This window comes from Lissotriton helveticus, chromosome 1_1 (genome assembly GCF_964261635.1).
Source record: "Lissotriton helveticus chromosome 1_1, aLisHel1.1, whole genome shotgun sequence".
Taxonomy (NCBI): Eukaryota; Metazoa; Chordata; class Amphibia; order Caudata; family Salamandridae; genus Lissotriton; species Lissotriton helveticus.
This window is the reverse complement of record NC_136057.1, coordinates 1852604817-1852625604: the sequence shown is the minus strand read 5'-3', so window position 1 is coordinate 1852625604 and position 20788 is coordinate 1852604817. Positions and strand designations below refer to the sequence as shown.

General features: G+C 47.0%; 1 protein-coding gene across 2 annotated transcripts in view; it reads right to left on the bottom strand.

Annotated features, from left to right (window-relative positions):
- Positions 1–20397, bottom strand: part of CCDC190 (coiled-coil domain containing 190) — a 430479-nt gene extending 410082 nt beyond the window's left edge. Inside the window, exon 1 of one of the 2 annotated variants that reach the window (XM_078659212.1) lies at positions 20122–20397. The gene's annotated coding sequence lies outside the window, so the exon portion shown is untranslated. Of the gene's footprint in view, positions 1–19720; positions 19803–20121 lie in introns of those variants that run through there. The other variant, XM_078659215.1, reaches the window with a different exon arrangement.
- Positions 20398–20788: the final 391 nt, after the last annotated feature.

The window sequence follows — 20788 nt, the reverse complement described above, 5'->3', positions numbered from 1 at the left end:
AAGAACTGACAGGCAGAAATGTACAACTAAGAGGTTTCACTGCCACTTGGAACCAGACACCATTGTGAACCCTCTGAGATTGCCATGATTGTTCCAGGGAATGGGAACCACTTTCACAACAGATTGAGGTTAAAAAATAATTTAGAAGGTTACAAATTTAGTAGAGATATATATGTTAATATCTAACAAGGAAGGGCAGGGATGAGAAATGAATACAGAGTTCATGTTCTGGGCTCAGGAAATGTAATGCTTGGAAACAGCTGAATAATTGGGAATATTGAAAAGCTGAGTGCCAAACGGTGAACACAAAGCAGAGCAAAGACAGACAAGCAACCTAAGCACTTGCATTCAGTTTTTACTTCACTTCTCTCACAACTAGTGGCCAAAAATGTAAGCACCTTCCTCATCCTTCACTTGAAATCAGATTCTTCCTGTTCTAAATAAACTTATACGCAAGATGAAAACTTGTGCAATCTGTGCTGGCACTTCCACTCTCCACAGACCTAAGTTCTACATGCTAGAGTCACCTCACGATCTCCAGCTGTGCGCGGTCCATGCATGGCCACCATGCAACTCCAGATTTCTGCTGTGCCACCTCAGTCACATCCTCCATGTCTGATGCAGCAGCCAGAAAGAGCAGACATGTCCTGTGACTGTTAGGTTGAAAAATCAACTATTGCATTGCTGAAGAACAGCCAGTTGTTCGTCACTGTAGAAAAGTGCCCTTTTTGTATGGTTAATTCCCCCCCCCCCCCCCCCCCCCCCCCCCATGTTATGCTCCAAACACTGTCGGTTATGACACTGAGAGTGCACTGGAGTCTGCTGCTCAGACCGCAGGCCTGTGCTCTCTCCCATGTTCCACTTGGTACTCCCAAATTGACTAGATTTTACCCCATTATAAACTCCTGTTATATGATACCAGGGGTATCCAGGGCATCGTGGTAAAGGGGTCCCCAGGGCTGCATGCCGGTTTTGTGCATCCCTGAGTGTCCCAAGCAAACTACTAACAGCATGGTTGCCATTGCAGACTGCAGGAGCAGTGCAAACTGCTCAAACTCGATTGTGCACTCACCATGTGTGGCAGTCAATACAATATGTCAGGCACTCCTAAGGACGGCCTCCTCAGCCCAGGAGGCATGGTGCAGTATATAAAAGGTGAGGACATATAAGTGCAAGCCTATATGTTCCTATAGTGCCATTCCTCATTGGTGAATCTGCATTATGGTACCACCAAAATATGTCATGTTTAGTATTAAACAATGTGCCTTCTCACCCCTGACATAAATCTCATGCCCTGGGTGATGTGGCATGCATCCAAGTGGCTGCCTTAGAGGTTGTCCACCTGGTTGCCCCAGCTTCTCTGTGCACTGGCTTGCAAGCCCCCATTTCCCATGTCTGCTGCCTCTAAAACAGAATTCTGGCCTCCAGCCAGGCAGAGTGATCACTCCCAGGTGTCAGGAACAAAGGCTTGGGCAGGAAGGGGATCACACGTTCCTCCTCCTAAGCAGGCTAGTGAAGTGGCACATAAAGGTGGGGAGCTTCAAAGACTGCACTGCGTCTGATATGCATCAGGGAGGACTCCCAGGGAGGAAACATCCCTCCCCCTGCCCCAGGCACATTTGCACCCAAGCAGGCAAAAAATTAGTTATGCTAGGAAGTGTACACCCCTAGAAGACTAGCCATACCTCCAAGGTGGGCAGCCTGGTCTGTACACTAAAATGTGGTTTCTGCCATCCTTAAGAGTAGCAGAATAGAGGGGGCTGGGTAGAAAAGGTGGGCCACACCTCTGGATGTGGTCACCTCAGGGGCAGACTTGCTGCAGGGACTTGCTGCCCATTGGCTACTAGCTCCCACACCCTTAACTCCCCTAAATCTAGGATTTAAGGGACCTCCTGACACCATAACCTCAGTTCTGAACAACGTGCATCAAGGAAGGACCAAGAGGAGACCCGTGTCAGCAACAAGAAGACTTTGCCCACAGCACCAAAGCAAAAGTGGGTACTGTGTCCCTGTGGTAACAGACTTGGAACTGCATCATCGAGCCTCGTCCCTAGCTAAAACTCAGCACTACCTGGCAGAAGATCACCTGTGGAGACCTGAAACACCCTCAGACACCCCATGGCTAGTAGAACTAGTCCCATGCAAACTGCCGGCAAACCAATGCTCCAAATCTGAAGAACCAACGGGCCCTCCATGGGATCGCCCAAATAAAGATGGTCTAGTGCATTGTGGGAACTGTAGTCCTGCCTTCCACAAAATGACATTTCCTTGGGCCACGGATGTCGATGTTACTTTCAGCAGTGCTTACGCCTGCCAATGATTGTCGTCGCCAGTCCTGCAACTGACCCCTTTACTCTACGCTGCATTAAGAGGGAATTCCTTCCGACCTTCGACCAACGTCAGCAACCACATCATTATAGTCCTTTTGTTGAAAGTTGGGCTGAAACTGTCAACATTATCGGCGCCCTCTTGCTCTTCTTGACCCCTTTTTCGTGCACGTAAACAACCGCCATTTTGAACACCATGGTTTCCCTGCCCCTTTTTGATAACCAGTGCGTCTCTCTCCCTCTCCTAGCCTCACGGGCACCACCCCCCCCTCCGCATGCTGGCAACCCCCTCGCTCTCCCATGTCTCGGGTCATAAACCCCTCTTCGGTGCAGCTCTGCCTCGGAATCCCATCCTGTTCCCAGCACGACACCTCCCTCCGTTCCTTTCATGGTCCCAGGTCCTTTGATGTAAACCCCCCTCTTTTCTGTGTGCCCGTTTTGTCTTCCCCGTTCCCAGGCCACCACCTGGCTCTGCGGATACTGTTTATTACCCCCAGTACAGTAGGAAGCTTCCCCCCATTGCCGGACCCCCGGGTCGATCAAAAACCCCCACCCTACGAGATCCGATCGAACCCCACCCCTTCCATGGATCGGCGGAATATCCAACTGCGCGATGATCACCACCTGTTGTGACCGGGGTGGGGACTTCAACTGTAACTATGTGGGGGAACGGACCTGAAGGGGAGATTCCGGGGATGTCTTTCGAACATCAAAGTATTAGCGAGAATGTGTTTCATGCAATAAAGTAATTAACTTGTATATAAGAGGCCAGGCCTCAGAGATGCGGGTAGAGCACCTCAGAACGATACCTGCTGTCTGTTTTGCTGTGTTCTCCTCCGGAGAGAATAAAACCTTGTTTCCTGCCTTCCAGTCTCCAGCGCCTGCCTCTTCATTAGTTTAAATACCTTGTGGGTTCAAGAGGCGACACCGCCGGGCAAATACTTGAGGACCTCATATTCTGGTTGGTAGTCTGACCCTTTTACAATTGGCGTCCCAAGCGTGGGGCCCATCAGCGACTCGTGGATCCAGTGGGAGAGGTCCTGACGACAGAGTGAACGACTGCAACGATCGGGAACGCGTCTGTCCGATAGACCCTCGTCTGACAGCCGATCATCCGAACTTCACTGGTTCCGAACAGACCTCTCTCGAGTGATCTACGGTCCTGACTGGGAACCATCAGGAGTGCCGCGAGGATAACGGAGAAGAGAGGACGATCGGGCGCTGGATTCGGAAGACAAGAAACTGTCCATGCGGTCCGGGTAAGGTCGTGTAAACACGACAAGTTGCGAAATGATTGCTTGATTGTTTAAAAAATACTAGTATTGCTCCTTTTTATTTATTTGGAGATTCACTGTCTGCAAACGGAGAAACAACGGGCTCTCTCTTTGCAAACAGTGGAGGATAGGTAGGGCAGCAGTCGTGCCTATTTTTTTCTCCCCCACTGAATAATTACTTGAAACTGAACTGTTGTTCGCAAACTATTGTTTTCTGGAGATTCTCTGTCTGCAAACAGGGAAGAGACCACCCTTTCTGCAGATAGTGAAAAGGGTAGGTAACGCATATCTTTGCGGACCTACTCATTCTCCCCATCGAATATTTATTGGTCTTTTGTTATTTTGATCCATGAGGTACTCACTGCCTGCAAACAACGTAGAATAGAAATATTCTGTCCAGTCTTTGCACCCAGTGATAAGATAGGCAGTGCTGACTTTTAGTCCCTCGTTACGAGCCGTCATGTCTGTCTTCTCCCCACTGATTAGTAGCCTGTTTAGCCCGGACCGCTTATTAGAGATGGACCACCCAGCCCCACTGGAAGGCACCCCTAATAAGGACATGTTCACGAAGCATGGATTGACCGCTATAGCCTATAGCAAACTATGGCATAAATATACGAAAAAGGGTCAAGAAAGTCAGTGGCCCCTGATAGGATCCTTCGATGATGATAAAATAAAAACGCTAGAAACAGCCCTTGGTAAAAACAAGACAACACCCACTATGCTTGACAGTTTCGGCATGTGGCGCAAAGAAACTGAACAACGTAAAAAGAAAACTGAGAGTAGGTTGGAAAAAGAGCTGCGAAAAGCAGCCCACCTAGCTGCCCAGAAACTAGAAAAAGAGATAAAGGAAAGAGAGAAAGCTAAACAGAAACTAGAAATGGAAACACCGAGCCAGTGTCCGGTTAGAACTCCCTCCAAGCTCTACCCTGATTTACCCTCGAAACAACGAACTAACGATGATCTGCTGTTAGGTCCTCCTATCATCTACATGCCCCCTCCATATGCCCCTTCCCAACCCTTAGCACAGCACGCGCCACCCCCAGGTACAAACGAAAGTACTGCCGCAGCTTCGGCCCCAATGGCCTCTGTGCCAGCCGAACCCCTTGTATTAAATACTACATCAACGACAACGTTAGGCGACCATGAGACTCGGGGGGCTGGCCCTGCAAGAACAAACAGACTGAGCAAAGATGAGCGAGCAGGGATCGACAAGATAGCAAGGACACTGGTAGAAAGGAAGGAAGACGAAGAGTACATCACGGATATGTTCAACTCGTATACAGGGAGTCACAGACGACATTTTACCGTACAACTGTGTTATCACGTCTTGAATGCATACGAGGACCGATATCGAGACAACGGTCCCGGGAGCCTAACGACCCTGTACCGGAAGGTCGATATTGGGGATGAGGGCGAGTGTGATGTGTCGGACCTCCTTACGCGTACGCTTGAGGTTTTCCGTCATCTCACTGAACGAGAGTCGGGAACTAAAACCACGACCTCCGTAGTGATCGAACCACCAACCGAGCAATCTAACACCATGATGCCGATACGAGAGGCTGCCCCTTACTGGGTTCCTCCCCGAGGTACAGGGACTCACGATGATGCAAACAACCAAGATGCGAAGGGAAGGGTAGTGTACAACTGGGTCTACCAGCCATGGGACCGGCAAGAGATTCTGACATTCCGGAAATCTCTACCCGATCTACGTAAAAACCCCACTGCCTTTTATACTGAATTGGGTACAGCCCTGGGTTCAACGGTTATGACCCTGGCTGACATCGACTTGTTCTTCGGGTTATGTCTACCAGCTGATGTGTGGAAGCAAATCCGGAAAGTCGACCACCTTGAGCTGTTTGGACATACCTGGTCACAACTCGATGGCCTGGATAAACAACGGGGACCAGGACAAAAGCCTCTGAAATCCATTCTAGACCTTCCAGATAAAATCGTAGAGAAACTAAAAACCCTGATCCCAGAAAAGAAAGTGGACTGGTCGATAGTAACGGCCTGCCGCCAGAAACCCCAGGAGGATGTATCGGAATACTTCTCCCGGTTTGAAACGGTGTTCTCCGATTACAGCGGCCAGGACATGACCACTGCAACCGGACACCATCTGTTTGTCCAGAATTATGTTAAGGGACTGTCATCGGAGATCTCCCAGAAACTACAGGCCAGCGAGAGTAGTTGGGCAGCATCCAAACCTACAGCGATTCTCCAAATGGCCCAATATTATGAACATCAGAAAAATGAAAACGATAGGGCAACAGAGAAAAAGAAGAAGGACTTGAAAGAGAGGGTGATGATTGCCAAACTACAAGGGGTGACTATAGGACGAGACCAATACCGGGGAAACTACCAGACGAACGTCCCTAAGACTACATTTCCCCAGGACCGCACTCTGACTTCCTACAATGGACGCACAGACCTTAGAGAGAACCAGTGTGCTTTCTGCAAAGGGACCGGCCATTGGAAATCCCAGTGCCCAGTTCTTCTGGAAATGATCAAAAACAAAGACACCAGGGACATAGCAAACGGACCGAGACATAAGGGACAACAGCGAGGGCCCCCAAATGACACGACTAACGACAGATCAGGCAGACCAAATACGTTTGATCGACCCAGGCAGAACCAATATCAACAATCTGACTATGAAGACACCCACAACTTCGCATAGGACAGCCAAGGACAAGGGAGGGATCCAGTCGAGCTCTATGTTGACCAGCAGGGCCCTTACGTCACTGCTAAGGTCTTGGGTACCAAGTCACCATTTCTGGTAGACACTGGCGCAACACGTAGTGCGTTATCTAAACGACTGATTCCAAGGGCACCCTTGTCTGGCTCACTCATAACATCGACAGGTTTCGATGGAACGCCCTCCACCAACCCTTTGTCTGCACCGATCCTCTTTGACGTAGAACAACACCACTGACACCACGTTTTTGCTCTCCTCCAATAGCCCTGACGCCATTATGGGACTTGACTTACTGAAACACTTCCGAGCGACGATCAGGAGTTCTCAAGATGGAGTTCGAGTGTTTCTTTACGACAACCCCGTTCTGCTTAGACATTGCTCTCCCCGACACATGTTTTCCATCACCGACGCTGACGCATCCCTGCTTGACACTCTGCCTCCGTATCTGTGGGCCAACGCGGATTCGGACGTAGGGCGTATGTTAATTGACCCAGTGCACATTACTGTCCGACCAGACGCAACACTCCCAAAACTCCCACAATATCGGATATCGCCAGAGGGCGAGAAGGCATTGGTAATGATTATCCAGTCACTGATAGACGCAGGAGTGGTAGAGGAAGTGGTTAGCAACATTTGCAACAGCCCTATCTTGCCCATTATCAAGAAGCAGGGAGAAGGAGATGAGAAAGCATACCGTTTTATCATCGACCTCCGAGAGATCAACAAAGTGGTGGTACCCCAGTACCCTGTGGTCTCAGACATCACCACCATCCTGACCTTGATTCCTTCTACTGCCACCACCTTTACCGTCATCGACCTCAAAAACGCGTTCTTTTCCATCCCCATTCACCCAGACAGCCGATATCTCTTCGGCTTCACCCTAAAAGCCCGCTCATATAGGTTTTGCCGAGCGCCCCAGGGCTACACGGAGAGCCCTAGCATCTACAGCCAGGCCCTCAAAAGACAACTAGATCAAGTCCAGTTACCGGACGGAGTGGTGTTAGTACAATATGTCGACGACATCCTTTTGGCAGCCGACACCACCCCTCTAGCGGTTACCGCCACCATTCGACTCCTGCGCTTCCTTGCGGAAAATGGCCACAAGGTCTCCAAGAAGAAGTTGCAATTCTGCCAACCCCAGGTCACTTACCTAGGTCACCTTTTGTCCAAAGATGGAAGAAAACTCACTCCTGATCGAATCCAAACTATCCTAGATACCCCTGTCCCTAAGACCCAGAAACAGGTCCGCTCCCTATTAGGCCTCACCTCCTTCTGCCGACAATGGTTACCAAACTTTAGCCTCATTGTAAAACCACTGCTTTCTCTGTTAAACAAAGACGTCCCTTTCCCACTCCCTTGGACCCCTGAATGTCAAACTTCCTTCACGGAACTACGAGATGCCCTTTGCTCAGCCCCCGTCCTAGGTACCCCTGATTACAAAAAGCCCTTCTCCCTCTACACTCACGAAAGGGAGGGGTGCGCTTTATCTGTCCTGACCCAGGCCATCGGCCCTAGGCAACGACCGTGCGCTTACTTCTCTGCCACTCTTGACCCTGTCGCCAGAGCCTTGCCTGCCTGCCTTCGAGCTGTAGCTGCTGCTGCAATCTCTATCCGACAGAGTGAGGGGATTGTACTCTCGAATTCCCTCACGGTACTGGTACCCCATGCAGTCGACACCCTCCTGAACCAAACCAAGACGCAACATCTGACGAGTGCACGACTGACCGGATACGAACTGACTTTGCTTGCACCCCATATCACCCTGAAAAGATGCACCACACTGAACCCGGCAACTCTGTTACCTCTGCCAGAGAACGATCCCAATGTACACCCTGTGCATGACTGCGTGACCCTCACGGACGAACAAACCAGGAGTAGGGTTGATCTCAGAGACACGGCTTTCCCTGACCCCGACGGGGAGCTGTGGGTGGACGGTTCTTGCATCAAACTCTCCGACGGTACCACTTCCGCTGCCTATGCAGTCACCACGGCTCGAACCGTAGTAGAAACAGCCCGCATCACCCAGCGATCTGCTCAGGCAGCGGAACTGATTGCTTTGACACGAGCCTGCATCCTGGCAACAGGAACCACAGCGAACATTTACACCGACAGCCAGTATGCCTTCGGGGTGGTTCACCATTTTGGGCTCCTTTGGAGGGAAAGGGGATTCTTGACCTCACACGGCACACCCATTTTGCACGGGGATCTAGTCTCCACCTTAATCGAAGCTGTCCTTCTCCCCGACAAGCTTGCCGTCATCAAATGCCAGGCACACAAGAAGGTGACAGACATCATTGGACAGGGAAATGCACTAGCCGACATCACTGCCCGAACGACAGCTGAAAATAGGACGACAACACATATGTACGTGACCAGGTCACAAGCGGAAAAATGGACTGACGTTGGAGACACTATCAGGGATATTTAAACGGCTAGCACACAACACGAGTTGACTGAATGGACACGGGTGGGATTAAAAGACGATGAAGGCTGCTGGCGGACAAAAGACACGAACAAATGGTTGCTCCCTGATTCATACCTGATTCCCATACTGACCATGGCACACTCCCCTGCCCACATAGGATCAGCCCCCATGATCGAACTTGTCTCCAGAGTTTGGCACAATGATAAGATCCCAGATTCCGCCAAACGCCTGGTCCAACAATGCTTAATATGCCTGCAACACAACCCCGGGAAAGGAACTGTAGTACCCCGGGGGGGATTTGGGGTCCCAAACCACCCATTTGAAGTCCTGCAGATGGACTACATCCAGCTAGACAGATGCCAAGGCCTAAAATATGTACTTGTTGTGGTGTGCGCATTTAGCAAGTGGGTGGAAGCCTATCCAACCCGCGACAACACCGCTACGGCCACTGCAAAGGTTCTGTTAAAGGAGTTTTTTCCCCGTTATGGCCTCTGTCGTATTTTATGGAGTGATAATGGCCCCCACTTCATAGCCAAAGTTATCCAGCTCATCCTAAATGGGTTGGGTATTAAACAGAAATTCCACGCAGTCTTCCACCCCCAATCTGCTGGGCTTGTCGAACGACACAATGCCACACTAAAGCTTAAACTGGCCAAAATAGTGGCTACCACGGGTCTGAAATGGCCAGACGCCCTCCCACTGGCATTGCTATCGATGCGCTCTACCCCCACCCGACATCACTTAACTCCTTATGAAGTTGTCTTCGGTCGACCCATGAGCGTCTGGTCTGCCCCGAAACCAACGTCCATTCATGACGTCCCGGACGTCCTAATGTCTGATTATCTGTATAAATTGACTGAAACTCTGTCTGTCATTCATCAGCAGGTGCAGCAGGCCATCCCCGATGCTTCCAGGGGTCCGGGTCACGCCATCCAACCGGGGGACTTCGTGCTGATCCGGAATTTTCAGCGGTCAAAGAGTTTGGAACCCCGGTGGACGGGCCCCTGGCAAGTGCTGATCACCACTCGGACCGCACTTCGAGTGGAGGGGAAGAAGCACTGGCTGCACGCCCATCACTGCAAAAAGGTCTCCTCAGCCCTGGCCACGGCAGACAACGTCAGTACCCAAGAAGAACTCCTGAACAAAGACCGACCATCATTGAACTGCTATCCCGACACAGAGACACTTGAACTTTCAAAACATTCTGATCCCACGGTACCATCTCGAGAAGGGTATTTCCTGCGACGAAAGGAGGGAGCTTCGGCTAAGTAGGTCACGGACTAAGTTAAAGGATCTCAGAACGGTGACCCAAACCTACCAAGGGTTACCTGGAGAGAAGCTAAACTAAGTCTGTGGTCCTGCCCACTACCGAGCACCTTGAAAACGAAGATGATGGAAGCGCCAGATAAGAAGATGATGGAAGCGCCAAATAAGAAGCCAATGGAGACAACAGGAAATACCCACTACAGAAATCCGAGAACAGACAGACTCCATAGCTCAAAGACAATTGCACTCTTCATCGTAAGCCTCTTCTGCTTTCTCCTCATGACCACGCTCTGGATTATGGAGGAACATGCACCTGCTCGCGAAACATTCCTAACCACTGCTCAGCCTACCACCATGAAGGAACACTATCTAATTTCACTCTCTCCTCAACTAAGAGAGAGGCGAAAGGAATTTTGGAATAACTCTTTTGTGCAGCTGCTTCACCAACACAATCTTGCCACCAATGCCACCAACTGCTGGATCTGTGGGTTGCTACCCCATGCCACTGGACATTCAATACCATTCATTCCTTCACCCTTCTCCGTTCACGGCTCCTGCCTTGCTTGGCTGATCCTCCTGCAAGAAAGCTATAAGGACAATGCCACTTCCGGCAGAACCGTAACGCATTTCTCCCACGGGGCCCGGCGAAACAAAACGAAGATACACTTCTGCCCGCAGACCTCCAACGATTCAATCCAAATGGACATCCCGGCTAAAGAACGGATCGAAATGCAGGTGTTCAACAATCCAACCAGACCCACCTTCTCCTATCTACGGAAGCGAACGGCTGCCACTCTGACTGTGGCCTTGTCGGTCATCAACGTCACAGGCCACATGTGTGTAGAAGGACTTGGGACACAGCTGGTGGGTCACAGCGCTTGCCGCTTTACCAGAACTTTGGATTCCACGGATCCACCTTCCTTCGTGTCATCCCCAAACATGTATTTCGTCTGCGGTACCAAGGCCTATACCTGGCTCCCCAAAGGCTGGGGGGGCACTTGTTTCATCTCCTTCATCCTTCCTCCGACTTATGTGGCCCCAGCGAATCACCATAGACAAAAACGAGCCAAAGACATTGAACAAGCCGACTCAACAGGAGCACAGTTCCTCGATGCTATGAAAGGACTCGTCCCCCTCTGGGGCCCGATGGCAAACAGCCGTGCCATCCGACACCTGACTCAGGCAGTTGAGACAACCATGAACATCACAGCTGGTATCTTCGCTAACAACACTGCCGAGCTCCAAGCGGTCCGGCTGGTGGCTCTCCAGAACCGCCTCGTTCTAGACGTGGTTCTGGCGGACCGTGGAGGAGCATGCCGCGTTATTGGGTCCAGCTGTTGTACATACATTCCGGACAACTCACCCTCAGTGTTCAAAGCCATTGAACATCTTCACAGACTCTCTTCGGAAGTCCACCAAGAACAAGGAGAATGGTCGCTCGGTGGTTGGTTCTGGGACTCCGTTAAGAACTGGGGCTGGAGACTGCTCACCATTATCCTGATTCCCGTAGTTGTAATATGTGGTCTATGCTTAGGAATTCAATGTCTGCCACCTCTGTGTTCTTTATGTGCAAGTTGTGTTTTCTCCAAAACTGTGGACGTTGGAAACGAACCCATGAGAGCATTATACGATACCGAGGTTAGAAATTTGATGAAAATTGACATTGAGTAAGCAAGTTGGCTAGATATGTTGAAAAGGGAGGACTGTTGAAAGTTGGGCTGAAACTGTCAACATTATCGGCGCCCTCTTGCTCTTCTTGACCCCTTTTTCGTGCACGTAAACAACCGCCATTTTGAACACCATGGTTTCCCTGCCCCTTTTTGATAACCAGTGCGTCTCTCTCCCTCTCCTAGCCTCACGGGCACCACCCCCCCCTCCGCATGCTGGCAACCCCCTCGCTCTCCCATGTCTCGGGTCATAAACCCCTCTTCGGTGCAGCTCTGCCTCGGAATCCCATCCTGTTCCCAGCACGACACCTCCCTCCGTTCCTTTCATGGTCCCAGGTCCTTTGATGTAAACCCCCCTCTTTTCTGTGTGCCCGTTTTGTCTTCCCCGTTCCCAGGCCACCACCTGGCTCTGCGGATACTGTTTATTACCCCCAGTACAGTAGGAAGCTTCCCCCCATTGCCGGACCCCCGGGTCGATCAAAAACCCCCACCCTACGAGATCCGATCGAACCCCACCCCTTCCATGGATCGGCGGAATATCCAACTGCGCGATGATCACCACCTGTTGTGACCGGGGTGGGGACTTCAACTGTAACTATGTGGGGGAACGGACCTGAAGGGGAGATTCCGGGGATGTCTTTCGAACATCAAAGTATTAGCGAGAATGTGTTTCATGCAATAAAGTAATTAACTTGTATATAAGAGGCCAGGCCTCAGAGATGCGGGTAGAGCACCTCAGAACGATACCTGCTGTCTGTTTTGCTGTGTTCTCCTCCGGAGAGAATAAAACCTTGTTTCCTGCCTTCCAGTCTCCAGCGCCTGCCTCTTCATTAGTTTAAATACCTTGTGGGTTCAAGAGGCGACACCGCCGGGCAAATACTTGAGGACCTCATATTCTGGTTGGTAGTCTGACCCTTTTACACTTTTGCATCTCCCTCCTCCCCCCACCAGCCCAGTCTCAGTGTTAAAAGTAGCTCTCCTGCAGTTCCTGTTTAGCACTAAGGACAGCTAGGACAACTCTGCATCCAGCCCCATGGGCCAGGTAAAATTGGGACCTCCATCACCTTTAGAGTAGGTACAACGCAAGGGTACAATGCATCTCGACCTGCAACGCATGGGTACAATGCAACTTGACCTGTAAGGGACCGATTGCCAGTAGTGTTTTTTTCCCATTGACCTCAATGCTAAATTGTCACTGTATTATTTTGCATTGATTTTTTATGAATTCAAAAATCTAGAACTCCTGTTGTATGTATGCAATTCTGTTTGTTTTAAATTGAGATAAAAATACCCTTTATTTCTATAAATTAGTGTCAGATTTCTCTCAAGTCATGTCAATTACGTATCTTTCTTGTTGGTACTCTGAAATGCTTAACACATGTTCCTCTAGTAAAGCCTGACTGCTCTTTGCCACACTACCAGGACTGAGCTAGGGATTTATTAGTCAGAATCCAAGGACCATCTTCGGGGTATCGTGATAGTATTACATGGTGAGGACTAACCCACACACCACAAAATACTCCACTTTCCTATGGTCACAAGATGCGCTGTGCACCACACACCGAGGAACTTCTTGTGAGAGTGAGCGTGCGCAGGCACTACCTCCACTGTGCCTCCCCATCTTAAAGTATCCCACTACTCCAGGGTCGGACTTGCCTATAAGGCAGTCTGGCAGTGCCAGATGGGCTACTCAGACAGATCAGTGTGTGGGCCTTTTTTGGCTGTTTGTGGACTTGTTTTATAGTCGGATGGGCCCATGGTTTTCTATTGATTTCCCTGGTATTATTACTAACGCTGCCTGCAGCAAGCACAAATGAATGCAGTCTCCCATATCTTGAAAAACATCTATATAGATTGTCTTCACAAGTTCAAAACTGTCTGATTTGCAAATGTGCACCAATTTTTTAGCTATCCGATTTGCTAATATTGGCCACATTTTAGTCCCTGGACCTATTTTCTGTCCCAGTCTAACCCAACATCACCCCTCAAATGCACAGTACTTCATTGCTTTGTAGCTAGGTTTGTGCACTATAAAACTACATACACAGTACACATACATACAAGCGCCCCATTGCCTGTATGAGAGTACACTTGATACCAGACAAACATAAATCATCTACATACACACACTTGTGTATGCGCACACACACCTATATATTCATGCATACATAGAGATACATACACTCATCTACATATGTACAAACAGCAGTGGCAGGCATGGCTTGTGGATAGGAAGGGCTGCGGGGAGGGGAGGTCGCGCGGTGAGGGTGTAGTGGTGATCTAATGCTTCGTTGTAGAATGTTGGCCTTGTAGAATGTTATTCATGTGATGCAGTGTATTGCTTTAATTGACGGAGAGTGTGCTTGTACCCGAGGTTCGTTCAGTAACTTCAGTTGCTGAATGGACTACGGGCTGTCAAGGCGCTCCTGACTGTGGGTGAATTACTTTGTGAAATAAAACATCAATTCTTCTATTTGTAATGTTTCCTGACTCATTACATATTGGTGACGATTCGGGATTTTTAATTCACCCACCGACCCACGCAAGGATTTTTAATCTATCTGGGATTGAGCATATTTTTCACTAAAGAAAATGGAAAAGGAAGTCAACTGAAGATTTTGCCACAGTATCCTCTACGTCAGTATCGACTACGTCTCAAAGGATCAAACTATTTGAGATTCGTCGAGTTACGGTAGGACTGGATCAGTTGTGGTGATTGATGCAGTTTTGGCTTTTAAATAGTGAATTCAAGTAAATGAGCTGTGTATCATGATGCAATGATTTGCCGGCTTGTTTCAAGAGTACACTCTAAGGCGAATGTCGAGCATTGGTCAGATTCGTGTTGGTGATCACAGGAATCATTTTTAAATCTTTTATCGACAACCGTTGTCTGTGGAGTGAAACCTTGTTTGAAAGAAAACAAAGCTAGGCACGCTTACCGGAGTTCCGAAGTGCGCGCTGCTAACTCGAACATTCCGGAACTTGTGACAGCGGCAGTAGCATTCAGAGCTTGTCGGTGACGTTTTACGCTGATCAATGACGTACAGCATTTCGGCAGCATTCTTCATCGCTCAAGCGTGCCGTGAACCATCCGGCGGTGCGTAAGTAACGTGCCACCATTTTGTTTTTGTGCAAGTACGATAATTGCATTATCGGAGCGACTTTATCAAGTATTGCAGTTGAAAGGAGTTGAATGCAGATCTCTTTCTAGCTTCAACAACAGTTTTGTTTGTCAATGGCAGTAAGACTTATTCTTTATTTATGAAGAATTATGAAACTTTGAACATTTATTGTGTACTTTGTGATGCTTCCTGTCATCAAAGGAATACGTAGTGAAAGCTTTCGGCAGCATCTTAATTAATTTCTCCAGTTATCGACACTTCATTCAAGTAACATTTTCAACAGAACTTACTTTATTCACGAAAGTTCAATAAGCTTCAGTAAAACGTCTTCTGGGCACAGGATTTATTTAGGATTTCAGGGTGTTGGGTTTCATAATACAGTATTTGCAGTTTCTTTTTAGGTTTTCTTCTAGCAGAACATGTCTTCAGCAAAAGACATCACTCAACCACCACCATTTTTGGACAAACCGGGTAAACCTGTCATGTTATAGTCAGAATGGTTTGGTTTGTTTCAAAACCATCTTGTAGCTATTGATGCTACAGAGTATTCTCCTCCTCGTAAGTTTGCTTTATTATTTGGCAGTTTTGGGTTAGCAGCACAACGTATTTTTAATAGCTTATTACCAATTCCTCCTCCTTCTGGTCAGTCAGGGGACAGACAATGGAATGTTTTTTCTGAGGCCATAGCTAGATTAAAGAAACAATTTGATGAATCTCCTAATATTGTGCTAGAAAGACATAATTTTTATAAGCGTAAACAGAAGTAGGATGAGAAGGTGGAGGAATATGTTGCAGCCTTAAGGGTGTTTGAGATTTCATACGATTTTGCTCCACTCTTGGATAATTATATTAGAGACCAACTCGTATTTAATTGCGCTTCGCCAAAGATTAACCCCATCGACGCTGATGACGAGCTCAGCTCGTCATGAGGTACACCTCTCGTACGCTCATGACGAGCTGAGCTCGTCATGAACCGCGGGATTTTTAAATCTTCAGCGCACAGCGGGAAAATGCGCCGCACCGATGCGGTTAAAGAACGGATTCTTAGTTGTAAGAACCCTACACTGTCTGAAGTTATAGATTCAGCCTTAAGCATTGAGAGGTCAGTTATTTCAACCAAGGCCATGATGTCAGAAATAACTCCGAAGGTAAACTTGGTCACAGAAGAGTATGATGAAGAGGGTTTGTATGCTGAGGTTCTAAAGATAAAGCGACAAAACCTGCTCAACAAAAAGGTCAAAGTTTCTGTTATAGATGTGGTTCGAAATTCCATATTGGTAATTTGGAATAAGCGTTGTTCCTTATGTAAAAAGATTGGACATTTTCAAAAAGTTTGCAGGTTTCAGAAAAAAAACTATAAAGGTTAACAACGTAGAATGGGAAGATTGCTCTGAATCTATGGACAATTTGTTGATAACTCTAGATACTGGTGAGGAGCAGATAAAAGGCCCTTTATGTTCATCAACCATCAATGGAGTTCAATTGCAAGTTATGGCGGATTCTGGTTCGCCTATCACCATTCTTCGTGATTCTACCTTTTATGAAAAATGGGGAAAAGAAACTGTTCTTTTGGAAACTGATGTAAAGCTGAAAGCATTTGGGGAGAAGTACATCAACATGCTGGGATTTTTCATGGGCAATTTACATATGTTAGAAAGGTCCATTTGTACTAAAATATATGTTGCAATCAAAGGGAAAAACATTGTGGGTTGGAAAGATCTGGCGAGAATGGGTTTATATATGGTACCTGGGGATGACAATCCCATAAGAGCCAGAGAGTTGCCTGTTTGTTGTATTGAAGATGCAAAAATTGATCGTATGAATCTTTTTAAAGAATTAAAAAATGTTTTAGTGACAAAGTTGGTCTAGTAAAAGGTGTTGAACATAAGATTAACCTGCTACCGGATGCTTCTCCGGTTGCACATAAGGTGCGAGCTGTACCATTGAGTGTGAGAGGAGAGTTAAAGAAAATGCTGGATGACTTGCATTCTCAGGGGATTATTCAACCTACAGAGTCTTCACAATGGGTCGTCCCCATTGTGGTCGCTCGTTAAAAAAATAATGAGATTAGGTTGTGTGCCGAGGTCTGAATTAAAACATTAAGGTTGGCTGTAATCCACTGCCCAAGATACAGGAATTATTAGCGAATTTGGGTGAGGCAAAATGATTTTTCTTGATAGATTTGAGATCTGCCTATCATCAGGTCCCTTTGTCCAAGGAATCACAAGAGCTCACAATCTTTGTCACTCCGTTTGGAGCTTTTACGTTTTTGAGGCTCCCTTTTGGGTTTGCATCGACGGCCAGCGTCTTTCAAAGGCTTATGGATACCATATTCAAAGATCTAAATGGGGTGCAAGTGTATTAGGACGATATCCTTATTTTTGCAAAGAGTCTGGATGAACACAATATTTTATTGAGGAAGGTGCTTTCCTTACTAGGGGAACGTGGTATGACGGTAAGAGAGGACAAATGTAAGTTCGGGGTAAATGAGTTAGAATACCTAGGTCACACAATATCAGGTTCTGGCAATAGACCGAAATTTTCGGTGGTCAGGGCTTTAAAAGATGCGAAAGCTCCTACCGATAAGGACTCTCTACATTCATTCTTAGGGCTAGCTGAGTATTATGCTAGATTTGTGGTCAACTATGCACAAATTGTTGAACCACTTTGTGTATTGCTTAAGAAAGGTCAAAAATGTTTATGGTCTGAAGAACGGGAGGTAACTTAAAGTGAAGGAACTAATTGTTTCAGCCCAAGCTCTCCATGCTTTCCGTGATGAATGCATGTCTACTATTTCTGTGGATGCGAGCATGAATGGGTTAGGAGCAGTTTTGACTCAAGAAGTTAATGGTAAGGAGCAAACTGTTACTTTTGCTTCCAGGTCACTAAAACAGTTTGAAAAGCACTATAGTACTATAGAACGGGAAGCTTTGGCCTGTGTTTGGGCTCAGCAGAAGTTTAAGAGGTATATTTGGGGTCGTAGATTCATAATTTTGTCTGATCACAAACCTCTTTCTTTTATTTTCAGTAGGGTGTCTGGAAATAATAATCTGTCCCCGAGATTGACTAGACTGGTGTCTAAACTTCAAGAATACAATTTGGACTTGAGACACATCCCGGGAGGGAAAAATTTTCGAGCATATTGTTTATCCAGAATGGGAATGGAAAGAGATGATGATGAGGATGTAATTGAGGATGATGTGGAATGTGTGGCGTTGGTGGATACTATTGAGGATTGGAATCTATCTATTTCAGAGGAAGATTGGAAGGATGCTGGGGTGAAAGATCTCATTTTGTCGGAAGCAATTGAGTTTTCATCGAAGAAATGGCCTGAAATTAGAAACCTGCAGGAGAATTGAGGAATTTTGCTCAAGTGGCGGAGAAGTTATCGGTAAAGGATAACATTTTGTTACGTGGGGATACATTTATTCCCCCTGCTGAGTTTAGAAATGCTATAATAAGGATGGCCCATAAAGGTCATTTGGGGGTGAAAAAGACTTCTATGAGAATTAAACTACATTATTGGTGGCCCAGTTTGGATGCGCAGGTTAAGTCTGTGGTGAATAATTGTGAGGAGTGTTTGCTTTCGGACAAACACTGGAAAAATTCTAGTTCTCCTTTGCATCCAACAACTTTTCCTAATTCAGCTTGGGAGAAAGTTGGATTGGATTTTTCAGGTCCCTATAATGTTTTATCCGAGGGAATGAGATATTTGATTCTAGCTGTGGATTACTATTCTAAGTGGTTGTATTATAGATTTGTGGATTCTCCTAATTCAGAAAATACCATTTCATTTTTGAAAAGGTTATTCTTGTTTGAAGGAGCTCCTCAGTTTCTGGTTACGGACAACGGAACTCACTTTGTGTCGGAGAGAATGTGTACGTTTTTGTCTTCTCAGGATGTCAAACAACTAAAAGTAGCTCTTTACTCTCCTTCCTCGAATGGGTAACAAAGTTATGAAGGAAGGGATACAGACAGCTATTGCGTCAGGTCTGGATGTGGGAAAATGTATTGAAGAAAACGTTTGGAACTATAATACATCCCCTCCTTGTACAACAGAAGTTACCCCTTTTGAACTTTTGAGAGGAAGAAAAGTGCATTCGGCTTTGTTTCCAGCTTGGTTAGATAGGAAGAGTTCGGAAGTGGGGAAGGTGTGCAATAGAGAGAAGTTAGCAGACGTTAAGAGGAAACAAGGTCTAATGAAGAAACATTTTGATGAAAAAAAAGGTTTGAAAAATGTGGTAATTTCTGTGGGGGATTGGGTTATGATTAAAAAACCTGTTAAAGTTTCTAAAGGAAATTCGTTTTTTTCTAACCCAATGCAAGTGTTCAAGATAAGTAAAGGTCCTGCTTTCTTAGGTGAGAAGGGCTGGTGGAATTTAAGACAACTGGTGAGAATGTCTGAGTATCAGGCCAGATTAGTTAACAAAGTTAAAATCAAAGTAAACACAGAAAATTGTGGTCGGACTCACTGGTTGCAACTTGAGGTGAATGAGAATGCCTCTAGCCAGAGCAATGAAAATTGTGGTCTGTCAATATTCCATCCGGTTCTTTTAGTCGTTGTGGCAGATTGAGAAAAGTACCCGCAAGGTTCAATGAATTTGTTAAATATTCCTTTGAATGAATTTTCTAATGTTGTTAATAAGGGGGGATGTGATGTAGTGGTGATGTAATGCTTCGTTGTAGAATGTTGGCCTTGTAGAATGTTATTCATGTGATGTAGTGTATTGCTTTAATTGACGGAGAGTGTTCTTGTACCCGAGGTTCGTTCAGTAACTTCAGTTGCTGAACGGACTCCGGGCTGTCAAGGCGCTCCTGACTGTGGGTGAATTACTTCGTGAAATAAATCATCCTTTCTTCTTTATGTAATGTTTCCTGACTCATTACAGGGGGGGTCACGTGGGGGGGTTAATAATTCAAAAGAAAAAAATGTAAACCTACCTTTCCACCTGGTCCAGCGTCTTCTCTACTCCTGCTCTTCTGCCTCTGACAGGAAATAGGAAGCAGGCAGCCAGGCTCTCTCTCCTAAGCGAATAACAACGCTGCATGCAGCGTTGTGATTGGTCTGGAGGGCTCAGGCAGGGGCTGGAGGGGTGGGCATGTTCTCCATGCAGGCTGCTCAGAGAGCAGAGCAGACTCGCCCACCCCCCTCCAGCACAGCAAACATAAAATGGTAATAACTAAAAGTTATTGCCATTTTATGTTTTGGCTTCTCGCACTGCGAGAAAGTAGTGGGGCGACAGCCACCCCTGGGTACAAATGTGTATACATGCACTAAGAGATCTGTGTAAAAGGCACATATATATCTAATGAATTACACACATCCATGCGTACAAACTTACAGTATGTTTCTTCGCTAGCTGGCAGGGAGACATCATTGCTGTTTGAGGTAAAATTGTCCACGTGTCGCTTCGTTGGTATCCATCTCCTTCATCTCTATGCGCGCTCTACGCTTTGAGAGGCTCTGATTCAGACTGCATCCTAGGGGAAGATCAGCCTGAACACATTCTTTTTATGACCTATCACCTTCCTGGAGCTTTATGACATCACAGCTTCTTCACATGGTGCCCTGTGTTCCATGCACTGCACTCGAGGAAAGTGTTAGTAGGTCTATTCATCAAACAACTACGACCTGTAGTGGGCAATGGGCAGGAAGCATGAAAGGTCAGACTCATTCCACAAAAGCAGCGTTTGAACTTCTCAGGACCCCGAGTATGCAGGAATCAGGGAATCACACATTTATCGAAGACAGAACCAGACTTCCAGTCCAATGAAATCTGCCAATTTCCTCATCTACTGCAGCACCAGCAGAACCCACCGGTCTTCATTCAGCTTCACATGGACAGCCCCATCCTGGGTGAGCCGCAGTCTTTCTTTACTGTCCATCACTAGTTCACATTTTCACACATTTAGAGTTTTTCCATGATCCCTTGCCAAGGGGACACATGCTAATATGTGGTGGGAACATAAAAACGTCGCCTGCAAAGTTGGGCACATTAGAATTTTTGC